A 13,015-nucleotide genomic window follows, 5' to 3' on the forward strand; every position below is an offset into this window, starting at 1 on the left:
CATACTGGCGGGACTGACCAGGCAACGACTGCCGCTCGGCCTATCGGGGCCAGGAGAATTGCCGGGGGGGCTGCTGTCAACGGCCCCCGACCGGCGCAACGTAAACCCCGCCTGCAAACTGGCACCAGAGTATATGGCAGCCCGCGTCGGAGCGGGATTCACGCCGCCCCCCCGGGGATTCTCCCACCCGGCGGGAGGTCGGAGAATCCCATCCAGAGAGTCCACACCAAGTAAGAATAAAGAACTTTGGTTTAGTAACAGTTCGGTTATAAACAACTCCCGGTAAATCCCTACCGGGTCTCTCCACTGTTGGTGCCTTACTGGCCGACCTTTTATATATAGTTGAATAAAGTTCTCTCGTGCTTCAGTGGGGGAGCTCGTACTCTGCAGGAACCACGGGGCAGATAATCATTCCCACCCCATAGGTCCACGTGGGATATGACAGTTTCCATTGCAGTCTGGAAAATGTCTCCTCAATATTCCAAAGTCAGGGACCAATGATGCAATTTGGATCCCCAACATGAATTGAACAGAGGATCATGTGAATCCTAGAGCTTCTCATGAACCTGAATCCTAGAAAACACGATCCAGAAGAGAAGGCACAGGTTTTTAAAAAATGTTTCTATATATCCTGGGAGGGCTCCCAAAACCAACTCAACCCAATCAACATACCACATTACTTGGGATCTTTCACTCGGGTTCCCAGCTGCGGCCCACCAGTCAACGTTCGGTGGAGTTAGCATTGACTTAATTGAAGTAAGATCCAAGAGGAAAAACGGGGCTGGAGTTTGTTATTAAAAAAATCCAAATGGACGAATGAGAACTCTTTTTGTCTCTCAGATTGTACTTACTTATTCCAGGGTTCAAACTGTCAAATTTAACACCTGATGCATCATACAGGTGTACCCAAGGACCTGCTGTCATTCGTGAGGCGCACATAGCATAGATAATGAATCATTTCAGAGATAATTAATCATTGTTGGAAACACCGTAACCATGCTATAAAAATTCTAACTGGAAATCCATTTGTCAAATCTCAGTAAGATTGCTAGTTGGGATGTTGAGTCACATGATAAAAATTGGCACTCATGCAACGGCACAACATACTGATCAAAATAATGCAACACATTGCCATTAAAATGTTCTTTCTACTGTCTGTTGTCTAAACTGGAGAGGAGGAACTACAATGATAGTTTAGAATAAACTATGGGCTTAAATTGAAAAATAGCTGACTGCTTCTTCAGCAACCTGTGTCTGTGTTGTGTCTTATCATGTTAGTACGCCTCAGTACTTTTCAGAATGATGTAGAACCACTGGAAAGCATCACATTTGTTCAAGCAGTTTCTGTTCGTGTGATAATTGCAGAGTTTGTCATTTTCTCATGTTCATTTCATTCTAATAAAAGGAAAATTGTGGTGTTAATGGTAGTATCAGTCACTGTTCGAACTTAACTTCCACATCTTAAATCTACTTCTAACAGGTTTACAGCAAACATACATTCCTGAACTGAAGACCATTGCATGCAAAACATATGGCCAGTTACTTTCCCAGCTTTGTTTTACAGTAAAGATTGTATTTTTTCTCTCCTTATGAATATTTTTGTCATTCTTTGCTGCTGTATTCTGTCCAAAATTTTTGGGGGGCATGGCGGCACAATGGTTAGCACTGCTGCCTCACAGTGTCAGGGACCCGGGTACAATTTCAGCCTTTGGTGACAGTCTGTGTGCAGTTTGCATGTTCTCCCACTATCTGCATGGGTTTCCTCTGGCTGCTCCAGTTTCCTCCCACAGTCCCACGGTGTGCCGGTTAGGTGGATTGCCCGTGCACGTTAGGTGGGATTGTGGAGTTACAGGGATATGGCGGGAGAGTGGGCCTAGATAGGGCTCCTTTTCAGAGAGTCGGTGCAGACCCGATGGGCCGAATGACCTCCTTCTATTCTGTAGGGGTTCTATGGTTCAATCTTTCGACCTGTCATCAATCTTTGTGCAATGATATGCTTTTTCTTTTGGTACTGTCTTTAACTTGTTTAGTTAACCACAGATGGTGGGTCCTCTCCTTGAAAATGGTCTTTCTCATTGTAATGTATCTATTCTGTGTATTCTTAAATATCCCTTTAAATGTCTGCTACTGCATCTCTATTGATCTATCCCTTCAACTCATTTACCAGCTGACCTTAGCTTCCTCTGTTTTCATGCCCTCATAATTATTTTATTGAAGTTTAAAATACTAGACTTGGACCCACTCTGCTCTCCCTTAAACTGTAAATGTAAAATTCAATCAGAGTATGATTGCTGCTACTAAAGGGTGCTTTTATTATGCGGTTATCAATTAATCCTATCTCATTACACAATATCATATCTAGTATTGCCTGTTCTCTGGTTGGCTCCAGAACGTGCTGTTCTAAGAAACTATCCAAAAACATTCTATGAACTTCTCATCGACACTTTCTTTGCCCATCTGATTTTTCCAGCTCATATGTGGAATCCCCCATGATTTTTAAAAATAAATTTAGAGTACCCAATTAATTTTTTCCAATTAAGGGTCAATTTAGCGTGCCCAATCCACCTGCCCTGCACATCTTTGGGTTGTGAGGGTGCAACCCACGCAAACACGGGGAGAATGTGCAAACTCCACACAGACAGTAACCAAGAGCCAGGATCGAACCTGGGACTTCGGCGCCGTGAGGCAACAGGGCTAACCCACTGCGCCACCGTGCTGCCTGGATTCCCCCATGATTATCAGCGTACCTTTCTGATACATTCCCATTATCTATTCCTTTATATTCTGCCCTCTGTGCAGTTACAATTTGGGGGACTATACACCACTCCCACAAGTCTCTTTTTACCATTTCTCATCTCAATCCAACCCGCTTCTACATCCTGGTTTGCTGAACATTGGTCACCCCTCCCTAATGTGCTAATACCATCATTAATTGACAGAGTTCGCCCTCCATTTGTTTCCTAGCTTCCTGTCCTTCCGAAATGTCACGTGCCCTTAAATATTCCGGTTCCAATCCATGTCATCCTGTAGCAATGTCTCTGCAATGGCTACCAGATCATACTTATTTCTATTTGCACTATAAGTTCATCTGTTTGGTTTCAAATTCTACGTACATTGGAGCCTTTAGTTTTGTCCTTTTATTATTTTTGTAGCATCTCGCCTTATCTGCTGATTTCCTCTTAGATTTATACTCTCTATCCCTTCCTGTAATGCTCTGTATCTCATTTTCCACATTAGTATCTTGCTCTCTTGCCCTGTCTCGACTCTTTAGTTTACCATGTCCTCCCATATTGGATCACTTGCCCCTACGATTTTGTTTAAAACTTATCTATTTCCCCAGAACACCAGCCCCAGCACAGTTCAGGTGTAGACCATCCCAGTGATACAGCCCCCACTTTCGCCAGTAATGGTGCCAATGTTCAATGAACTGAAACCCATTTCTCCCATGCATCAATTTCTCTATTCTTATTTGCACTTTGCCAATTTGCATGTGACTCAGGCAACAATCCAGAGATTATTACTTTTGATGTTCTGCTTCTTTATTTGGTGCTTAGCTCATCTACCAACTATGCCGAACCTCCTTCCTCGTCCTGTCTTTCTCATTGGTAAATACATGGACCATAGCAACTGGATCCGCCCTCTCCCACTAAGTTCCTCTCCAGCCCTGGGCAAATGACCTGAAACCTGGCACAGGGCAGGCAACTCAGCCGCCCGGACCGTCGCTCTTTGCTACACCGAACAGTGTCAATCCTCCTCATTATGCTGTCCCCTACTACCACTACATCCCCTTTCACTCCCCCCCTCTTGAATGCTTTCCTGTGCCACAGTGTGATGGTCAGTCAGCTCATCCACCTTGCAGCCCAAACAAGCTGACAGAACCTCAAGCCTATTGGACAGTTGCAGACGCTGACACACCTGCCCTCTGAGTCCCCATATATGCCTCAGCTGCAGTCAGACCCTCCTATCCCTCATCACTTTCCAAATCCTAAGGGGTGTGACTGCCTCCTGGTACAAAGCGTCTGGGTAACTCTGTCCCTCCCTGATGTCTCACAGTGTCTGCAGCTCAGCCTCCAGCTCAATGACTCTGAGCTGAAGCTCCTCAAGCCACAGACACTTACTGCAGACGTGTTTGCCTTTGATAACGCATGCTGCAGCCATGACACATCAGCTGTACTGCCATCCTTCTGTGTTTTAATTAACTATTCAATTATTTTATTCTATTATTAATTTATTTTATGTATTCTATTCACCTTACCACAAATTCCTGCACTATTTTAAACTTTTGAAATAGAAAAGATCTTACCACTCATCAGATACTCAGCAGATTCTTCCCCTGTAGAAGAGCAAAGACCAATTCTTACAGGGTGAAAAAGTTATAAAAAGCAAAGGAGCATCTGCCTCCCCTCTTCGCTAAACTCCCTCAACTCACCAAACTCCCAGCACGCCATTGAAGGTGCACTCCAGTGAGGAGGTCCCCTTCTATATTTAATTCACAAAATATTGCAATTCATTTTCAGCACCCTGGAATATAGACTGCAAGTTTTGAACAGTTTCTCACCAGCAGCATTATTTTGTTTTATAACTGAAAGTATTGATGTGTCACAGTCAGTCCATATACTGTGCTAAATGAGCTGATTTCAGCCGAGCAGCAATAATAGCACTTAGTTGGCTTCTCTGAACAGATGCCGGAGAGCAGAAAAAGGAACAAACTGGATTCTCTGTGACTGAGGAATGTTTCAAGAACAAGTATTAAAAAAGGAATGTGAATGGTTTCTTTAGGGAAATAGAAAGCCTAAACCAAAAATGACAGGTTGCAGGCTACACCAGTGGGCATTTGCTGCCTCCCACTCCCCCGAGATATTTTAGTGATATGAAATGGGATGAAGACAATTGTTGAGGTTGTGCAATTTTCCAATCCATTCCTTCACATGTGCAACTTTAACAATAGTTATCCTTCTAATTCAATAATGTTTCCGAAGACAAGGGCGTATCTAGCATAGTTATTCCTTTGGGAGAATGTTATTTTATGTGCATGAGTGCCACCATCGCCTGTCCATGAAAAGATGGATCCAGTACCATTTTATGTCATTATTGTTATGTTGTTTGGAGAAGGTGCAAACACATAAAAGAGCTCTTTTTACATCTTTGTCCAAAGTGCATATTAAAACTTTTGTCCATTTAAATTGGTCACTGTGTACTGCCCACACACATATCCAACGTGGGCTTACAGCAGACAGAACCTCTCTCTAGGAGCAGTGATTCTGAAAATTACCCATATAATGGGCTGGATTTTACAGGATGCCTTATTCCCCATATCCTCCGACTTAAAAGTCAGTTGGGAGACAGCCCACTAGAAATCCAGCTGCTCTGCTGCCATTTTATGCTCAGCAGGGCTTTAAGTGGCTCAGGGTAATACTTCTGTCTGGGGAGGTTGCCCCGTCTTAAAGAGCTGCCTGTCAATCAGTTTTAGCAGCAAGTCTGTAGTCCGAGCAATGCCACGTTTGAGCGGTGGCGACTGATGGCACTACTCTCAGTCCTGAAGAAGAGGAGGTCACCAGCGAGGAGGATGAGGGGGGTTAGAGTTGGATTTGAGAGGCCAAGGGCAAGGATTAAAAAGGGGGTGGCATTCAGGGGCAGTGCCTCCTATGAGCACAGGACACCCATTATTGAAGTCACCCCCACCCTTGCCCAACACCAACTCGCTCAGTAAAAGCTAGCAGGCTACCCACTAGGTGTGGGCCTCCCATTGTCACAGATAAAATAGTGGTGGTAGGGAGCTGAGCCCATTAATTGGCCATGTAAAGGCCTCAATAGGCCCAGGCTTCCAGATCCGATGACTCCAGGATCCCCTCCATAGAATGAGATATAGGTTGGGGTTGGGGATGAGGAGGCAGTGGGAAGGCCACATCCTATATTTTACAAACTGCCCCATGCTGACACCATGCCCAAAACGTCAGCCCCATGTGTCACCAAACCTTTGAAAACTAGTAAATAATGTTGCCATTATTTCATAATTGTGAAATTACTGACTTAGATTTCAAAAAACACTTTAATTTTTCAATAACCATTAACAAATATTCTGACCTTCCAGCAATTCTGTCTGACTGTCGCCGTAGTTATGGAAACTTGATTGACCTGCATCAGATCTCCTCTCATTTCTTGGAGAACCTGTTGCGAATGGTGGAGTTGGTGTGAATTTTGCCCCCCAGGTCAGATGTAAGCCAAATGTGCATAGCATGCTAAACTGTAGGTACTATCAGGGCAGCAGAATAAAATATCTCAGGTTCAGGCTGTGAGGGGCAAGTTTGGGACAGACATCTGCAAGCTTTTCTTTGTACAAAGGATGATCAACAGTTCCACTGAGTTCAGCACACAGTTCTCATGAAAGAAACAGCTAATTGCTGCCACAGGAAGAAGCTGGTACACTAGAACCATTAGTCAAATAGGCTGAAGGACCGTCCATATCCTAATCTGGCTCTGGAATTCAGGTTGTTTTCTTGAGGCAAAATTAACTTTAATGATAAATTGGGATGAATTCTCTGCTTCGTGACGGCAGCAACGAGAATCGTGATCGGGCGGAGAATCACGCAAAATGGAAAAAATATGTTTTGCGCCCTGCGCCAATTCTGACACCATGCTCCAGGTCCTCACTGGCGCCGTTATCGAAGTTTGTGCCCCATGCCGGTCGGTCCATGCAAAACCGTTATTGCATGGATTTAAATATAATTTGTGGCTTGAACATTTCATTATCCACCTCCCTGCATGCTCTGCCCTCTTAGGCGCGGGCACAACATTTGTGAGGTATGCTGGGGGTGAATGTTCAGGCTGGTGGCAGTAGTGATGACCGAGTTAGTGCCAGGTCTGCGACTCATGGTGTCCCCTAGCGATAGGGCTGGCCTGGCTCAGACCGCCATTGCTGCAGTATGTATTTTAAACCCTCCTCTTTGGTGCTGCTTACAACTCCTGGCTGCTCACACTGCTGACCGCTCACTGTGTCCTGTGAATGTTCAGAGAGCCTTTGGTGATGTGGGGGCATACCCATGCTGCTCCTTTGGAAATCCTCGTACCTTCGCTGTATCATCAAGGGGATAGGCGTAGCCAAGCTCAATCTGTGGCCCACCAGGTGTTGCCACTTCTTAGAAGTGCTACCCCACTGCAGAGGAATCAGGGGATTTGCCGATCACCAATCAGCTCCTAGTGAGGTTGGCAGTGCTGACTGCCTCTGCCACCATCTTCCAGGCGCTGGTCAGGAGGGTGGGCTTGAATCTGCAGCCCAGCCTGGGAAAGAAAGCCCCCCCTCCTCTCCTCACTGGCATGGAACTGTAGATCCAGCTCGAATTCCGGACCCGGCGGGGTGGGGGGTGGCGGCAGGTCTCCTCTGAGCCATCTTCTTTGGCTGCAGTGAGTGTGTGGTAAGTGGAACATATAAAAGCAGCTCTAGCTGTCAGGCTCCTTAGCACTAATTCCAGACCCAGTGGTAACAAAGCCCGCTGGGCCAGGAATTGCTTTCAATTCGCGGTGACAGATTGCTGGTCCATTTGCATGTCCTGACTCACTTATTGAATAGCACTTCCGATGGAAACACTAATCACACGCTATTTTGTTCCAGCGGGAACACGTGGGGCGCAATTTAACTAAATGGGAACAAAATCCCATGGCGAGTGTGTTTAGCCATGTGTTTCCCAGCACTCGCAGTCTGGCACTTCCAGGCTGCCCTGGTGGCACCAGCAGGGCCAGGGTACCACCCCACCTAAAGGGCATGCCCCTGAGGGCCTACAATCCCCTGGGAGACCCCCACAAGTGCCGTTCCGTACTACTGGGCAGCCAATGTGGCGATGATCTGTAAGTGGGTGATGGAGGGAGAGGGGGCGGCATGGAAGAGGTTGGAGATGGCGCCCTGCAAAGGAACGAGCTTGGGGGCGCTGGTGACGGCACCGCTGCCGCTCTCGCCGACAAGGTACACCACGAGTCCGGTGGTGGCGGCAACGCTAAAGATCTGGGGCCAGTGGAGACGACACAGGAGTGTGATGGGAGCCTCGGTGTGGTTCCCGATCAGGGGTAACCATCGGTTTGTCCCAGGAAGGATTGGCGGGGGTTTCAGAGCTGGCATCGGGCAGGGATTAGAAGAATGGGGGACCTGTTCATTGATGGGACGTTTGCGAGCCTAGGGGCGCTGGAGAAGTTTGGGCTACCCCCGAGAAATGCGTTCAGGTACATGCAAGTGAGGGCGTTTGTGAGGCGACAGGTGAGGGAATTTCCGTTGCTCCCGGCACAGGGGATTTAAGACAGGGTGATTTTGGGTGTATGGGTCGGAGAGGGCAAGGTGTCGGCGATATGCCAGGAGATGAAAGAAGAGGGGGAGGCTTTGGTAGAGGAGCTGAAGGGTAAATGGGAGGAGGAGCTGGGGGAGGAGATTGAGGAGGGTCTGTGGGTTGATGCACTGAGTAGGGTTAATTCTTCTTCCTCATGTGCCAGGCTTAGCCTGATACAGTTTAAGGTTATTCACAGAGCGCATAAGACGGGGGCGAGGCTGAGTAGGTTCTTTGGGGTGGAGGACAGGTGCGGGAGGTGCTCAGGAAGCCCGGCGAACCATGTCCATATGTTTTGGTCATGCCCGGCACTGGATGGGTTCTGGAGGGGAGTTGCGAGAACAGTATCTAAGGTGGTGAAAGTCCAGGTCAAGCCAAGTTGGGGGCTAGCACTATTTGGAGTGGCGGACGAGCCGGGAGTGCAGGAGGCGAAAGAGGCCGACATTCTGGCCTTTGCGTCCCTGGTAGCCTGGCGAAGGATCTTGTTAGTGTGGAAAGATGCGAAGCCCCCCAGTGTGGAAGCCTGGATAAATTACATGGCAGGGTTTATCAAGTTGGAGAGGATAAAGTTTGCCTTGAGAGGGTCTGTGCAGGGGTTCTCCAGGCGGTGGCAACCGTTCCTAGACTATCTCGCGGAGCGTTAGATGAAGTTCGGTCAGCAGCAGCAGCAACCCAGCGGGGGGAGGGGGAGGGGGGGGGAGGGGAGGGGGGCATCTCTTTCGGGGGGGGGGGGGAGAAGGGTGGACAGGGAAGGGGAGTTTTCCTGGGGGCACTTGAGCAAGAAAATACATAAATGTTCAGGAAAGTTGATATGTGCGGGAGGATTCCAATGTACAAAGTTCTGTATTATGTTGATTTGATATGTTTATGTCTTGCTATGCGACTTTTCTTTACTTTTTGTTAAGGGGGGGGGCGGTTTGTATGGTTGAAAATTTTGTTGAAAAATTCTTAATAAACATATTTAAAAAAAACAAACAAGTGCCATTCCGTCTGGTCATCATTTGTCGAGACCAGTACTGAACGGCGCTCGCCTGAGGCCTTCGAGATGAAGGTGATTGATCCCACGCCTCGGGTAACTCAGGAATCTATACATTAAAGTGAGACTTGCTGTCTCATTTTAAGAAGTCTTACAACACCAGGTTAAAGTCCAACTGGTTTGTTTCGATGTCACTAGCTTTCGGAGCGCTGCTCCTTCCTCAGGTGAATGAAGAGGTATGTTCCAGAAACATATATATAGACAGATTCAAAGATGCCAGACAATGCTTGGAATGCGAGCATCAGCAGGTGATTAAATCTTTACAGATCCAGAGATGGGGTAACCTCAGGTTAAAGAGGTGTGAATTGTGTCAAGCCAGCACAGTTGGTAGGATTTCGCAGGCCAGATGGTGGGGGATGAATGTAATGCGACATGAATCCCAGGTCCCGGTTGAGGCTGCACTCATGTGTGCGGAACTTGGCTATAAGTTTCTGCTTGGTGATTCTGCATTGTCGCGCGTCCTGAAGGCCACCTTGGAGAACGCTTACCCAGAGGGTCAGAGGCTGAATGCCCTTGACTGCTGAAATGTTCCCCGACTGGAAGGGAACATTCCTGCCTGGTGATTTTCGCGCAATGTCCGTTCATTCGTTGTCGCAGAACGGACATCGCGCGAAAATCACCAGGCAGGTATGTTCCCTTCCAGTGCCCCCTGGAAATCGCGCCGGTCGGCGGGCCCACCCCCGGCGATTCTCCAGTCCGCGATGGGCCGAAGTCCCGCCGCTGTCAACCCACGCCAGCCGGCGTGGATTGAACCACCTTTCGAACGGCGGGACAAGGCGGGGAGGGCGGGCTCCGGGGTCCTGGGGGGGGGCGCGGGGCGATCTGGCCCCGGGGAGTGCCCCCACGGTGGCCTGGCCTGCGATCGGGGCCCACCGATCCGCGGGCGGGCCTGTGCCATGGGGGCACTCTTTTCCTTCCGCCTTCGCCATGGTCTTCACTATGGCGGAGGCGGAAGAGACCTCCTCCACTGTGCATGCACGGGGGATGCCGTGAGCGGCCGCTGACGCTCCCGCGCATGCGTCACACGGCAAAGTCATTTCCGCGCCAGATGGCGGGGCGCCAAAGGCCTTTCCCACCAGCCGGTGGTCGGAATTCACTCCGGCGCGGGCCTAGACCCTCAAGGTGAGGGCTCGGCCCCTCAAGGTGCGGATTCCGCACCTTTGGGGCAGCGCGATGCCGGACTGATTTGCGCCGTTTTTGGCGCCGATCGGCGGACATCACGCCGATTGCGGAGAATCCCACCCCATATCTCTGGATCTGTAAAAATTTAATCACCTGCTAATGCTCGTATTTCAAGCATTGTCTGGCATCTTTAAATCTGTCAATATATATGTTTCTGAAACATACCTCTTCATTCACCTGAGGAAGGAGCATCGCTCCGAAAGCTAGTGATATCGAAACAAACCTGTTGGACTTTAACCTGGTGTTGTAAAACTTCTTACTGTGCTCATCCTAGTTCAACGCCGGCATCTCCACATCAGGGGCGTCATTCTCCGACCCCCCCAGCGGGTCGGAGAATGGCCGTTGGCCGCCGTGAATCCCGCCCCCGACGGTTGCCGAAGTCTCCGGTACCGGAGATTGGGCGGCGGCGGGAATCGGGCCGCGCCGGTTGGCGGGCCCCCCCGCTCAATTCTCCGGCCCGGATGGGCCGAAGTCCCGCCGAGAAATTGCCTGTCCCGCCGGCATAAATTAAAGTAGGTATTTACCGGCGGGACAAGGCGGCGTGGGCAGGCTCCGGGGTCCTGGGGGGGGGGGGCATGGGGCGATCTGACCCCAGGGGGGGTGCCCCCACGGTGGCCTGGCCTGCGATCGGGGCCCACCGATCCGTGGGCGGGCCTGTGCCGTGGGGGGCACTCTTTCCCTTCCGCCTCCGCAACGGCCTCCACCATGGCGGAGGCGGAAGAGACTCCCTCCACTGCGCATGCGCGGGAAACTTTCAGCGGCCGCTGACGCTCCCGCGCATGTGCCGCCCGGGGATGTCATTTCCGCGCCAGCTGGCGGGGCAACAAACGCCGTTTCCGCCAGCTGGCGGGGCGGAAATCCCTCCGGCGCCGGCCTAGCCCCTCAATGTCGGGGCTCGGCCCCCAAAGATGCGGAGCATTCCGCACCTTTGGGGCGGCGCGATGCTCATCTGATTGGCGCCGTTTTGGGCGCCAGTCGGCGGACATCGCGCCGTTGGGGGAGAATTTCACCCCATGTCTCATTTTAGTACGCAGATTTGCTAAATATTGATCCCGCCCACAATGGCCATGATTCGCATCGCAAAGTCTCGCGAGAGTGCGTTAGATCTCGCGAGACGTTGAGATCCGGGTCTCCGGCTTTTATCGGCCTCGCTGCGATGCGCAAGCACTGCTTTTCGGGCACTGCGCGGCCATTAAATCGCGCCCGTGGTCTACCAAACAGAGAATTCCAGTCATTTTTAATTTAGGCCCTAAGCTCAGGGATATCCTCCCTACGCCTGTCTCTCTACCTCATTTTCTTCCTTAAAACCTACTACTTTGACGAAGCTTTTGGTCATCTGACCTACTTCTCCTTTTGAGGATCAATGTCACACTTTGGGCGGGACTCTCCATCCGTTCATGGCAATGAAATTCTCTGGTCCTCCTGCGGTGAATGAGAAATTCAGCTGAGCACCAAATTCTCCGCTCTCTCCAGCAGCGGTCGCGCAGTGGACTCACAGCGGAGAATCCCAGCCTTTGTTTTATAATGCTCCTGTGACGCACCTTTTAGGGAGTTTCGTTATGTTAAAGGTGCTTTATAAATATAAATAATTGTTTTTATTGTAACAACTTATTATTCTTAATGGTACTTTTAGCTTTGGTGCAGCAGGCAAATGACAGTGTGGATCAACTACCCATCATTCACTTGGCTTGACTTCCCATTTGTCTGAATCAGATTGCAGCTGTTCTCAAGTAAAAACAGGAAGTTCTGGGATTATTCGGCAGGTCTGGCAGCATCTGTGGAAAGAGAAATAGTTAACATTTTGAGTCTGCATGACTTTTCTTCGGAGTTTCCAGTCACCTCCTGTGGGGTGGAGCTGACAGGCCAGGTGCTTGTGTGCACCAAAAGCATGCAGAGTTCGCAGATTGCGACGACAAACAGCATCTAATGCCTGTTTGCTATTTGAGCTGCCATTTTGGCATGCAGGCCCAGTTATTACCCTCTCACTCATTCTTCAAGCTGTTCTCCTTTGGTCAGAAACACAACTGTGTGTGTTGCAAGTAGTCACCTGATTATAGGCTTAAACCTGTAGCTAACGGTATTGATAATTAAACTGAAGTACCCTCAATAATAACACTTAGAGATTAAACTGTTAAGAAGGCTTTATTAGACTAATAACTATGCTAGAGCTAGAGACGAGAGCTGACTGTTACAGACCACGAGGCAGCCCTTGTATATGGCTCCCAGATGGGTGGAGCCAGAGGCGGAGTCCCCAGGGTTACAAGCCCGGTCTTAAAGGGGACATCACCTTACATGATGATAAGGCAGTAACCGTTCGTCACATTCACCCCCTGTTTAAAAAGAAGTCCGGCGGGGGTGAAGTGCCATCATAGGTCCATCCGTCTCGGTGGCCGGATCGTCCTCCTCGACCTCCTCAATTCGGGCGGTGGTGCGGCGGGCACGGACGTCCCGGTTGAGGGCACATCCGGGAGCACAGGGGTCGGGGCAG

At 49.5% G+C, this 13,015-nt stretch overlaps 1 protein-coding gene across 4 annotated transcripts in view; it reads left to right on the plus strand.

The window, feature by feature from the left end:
* The window catches only part of LOC140388348 (bis(5'-adenosyl)-triphosphatase-like), a 1,872,387-nt gene that overhangs the window by 1,460,175 nt on the left and 399,197 nt on the right, over nucleotides 1–13,015 (plus strand). The gene's annotated exons all lie outside the window — the stretch shown is intronic.

Source organism: Scyliorhinus torazame, chromosome 13, assembly GCF_047496885.1.
Source record: "Scyliorhinus torazame isolate Kashiwa2021f chromosome 13, sScyTor2.1, whole genome shotgun sequence".
In the NCBI taxonomy this organism is placed as follows: domain Eukaryota; kingdom Metazoa; phylum Chordata; class Chondrichthyes; order Carcharhiniformes; family Scyliorhinidae; genus Scyliorhinus; species Scyliorhinus torazame.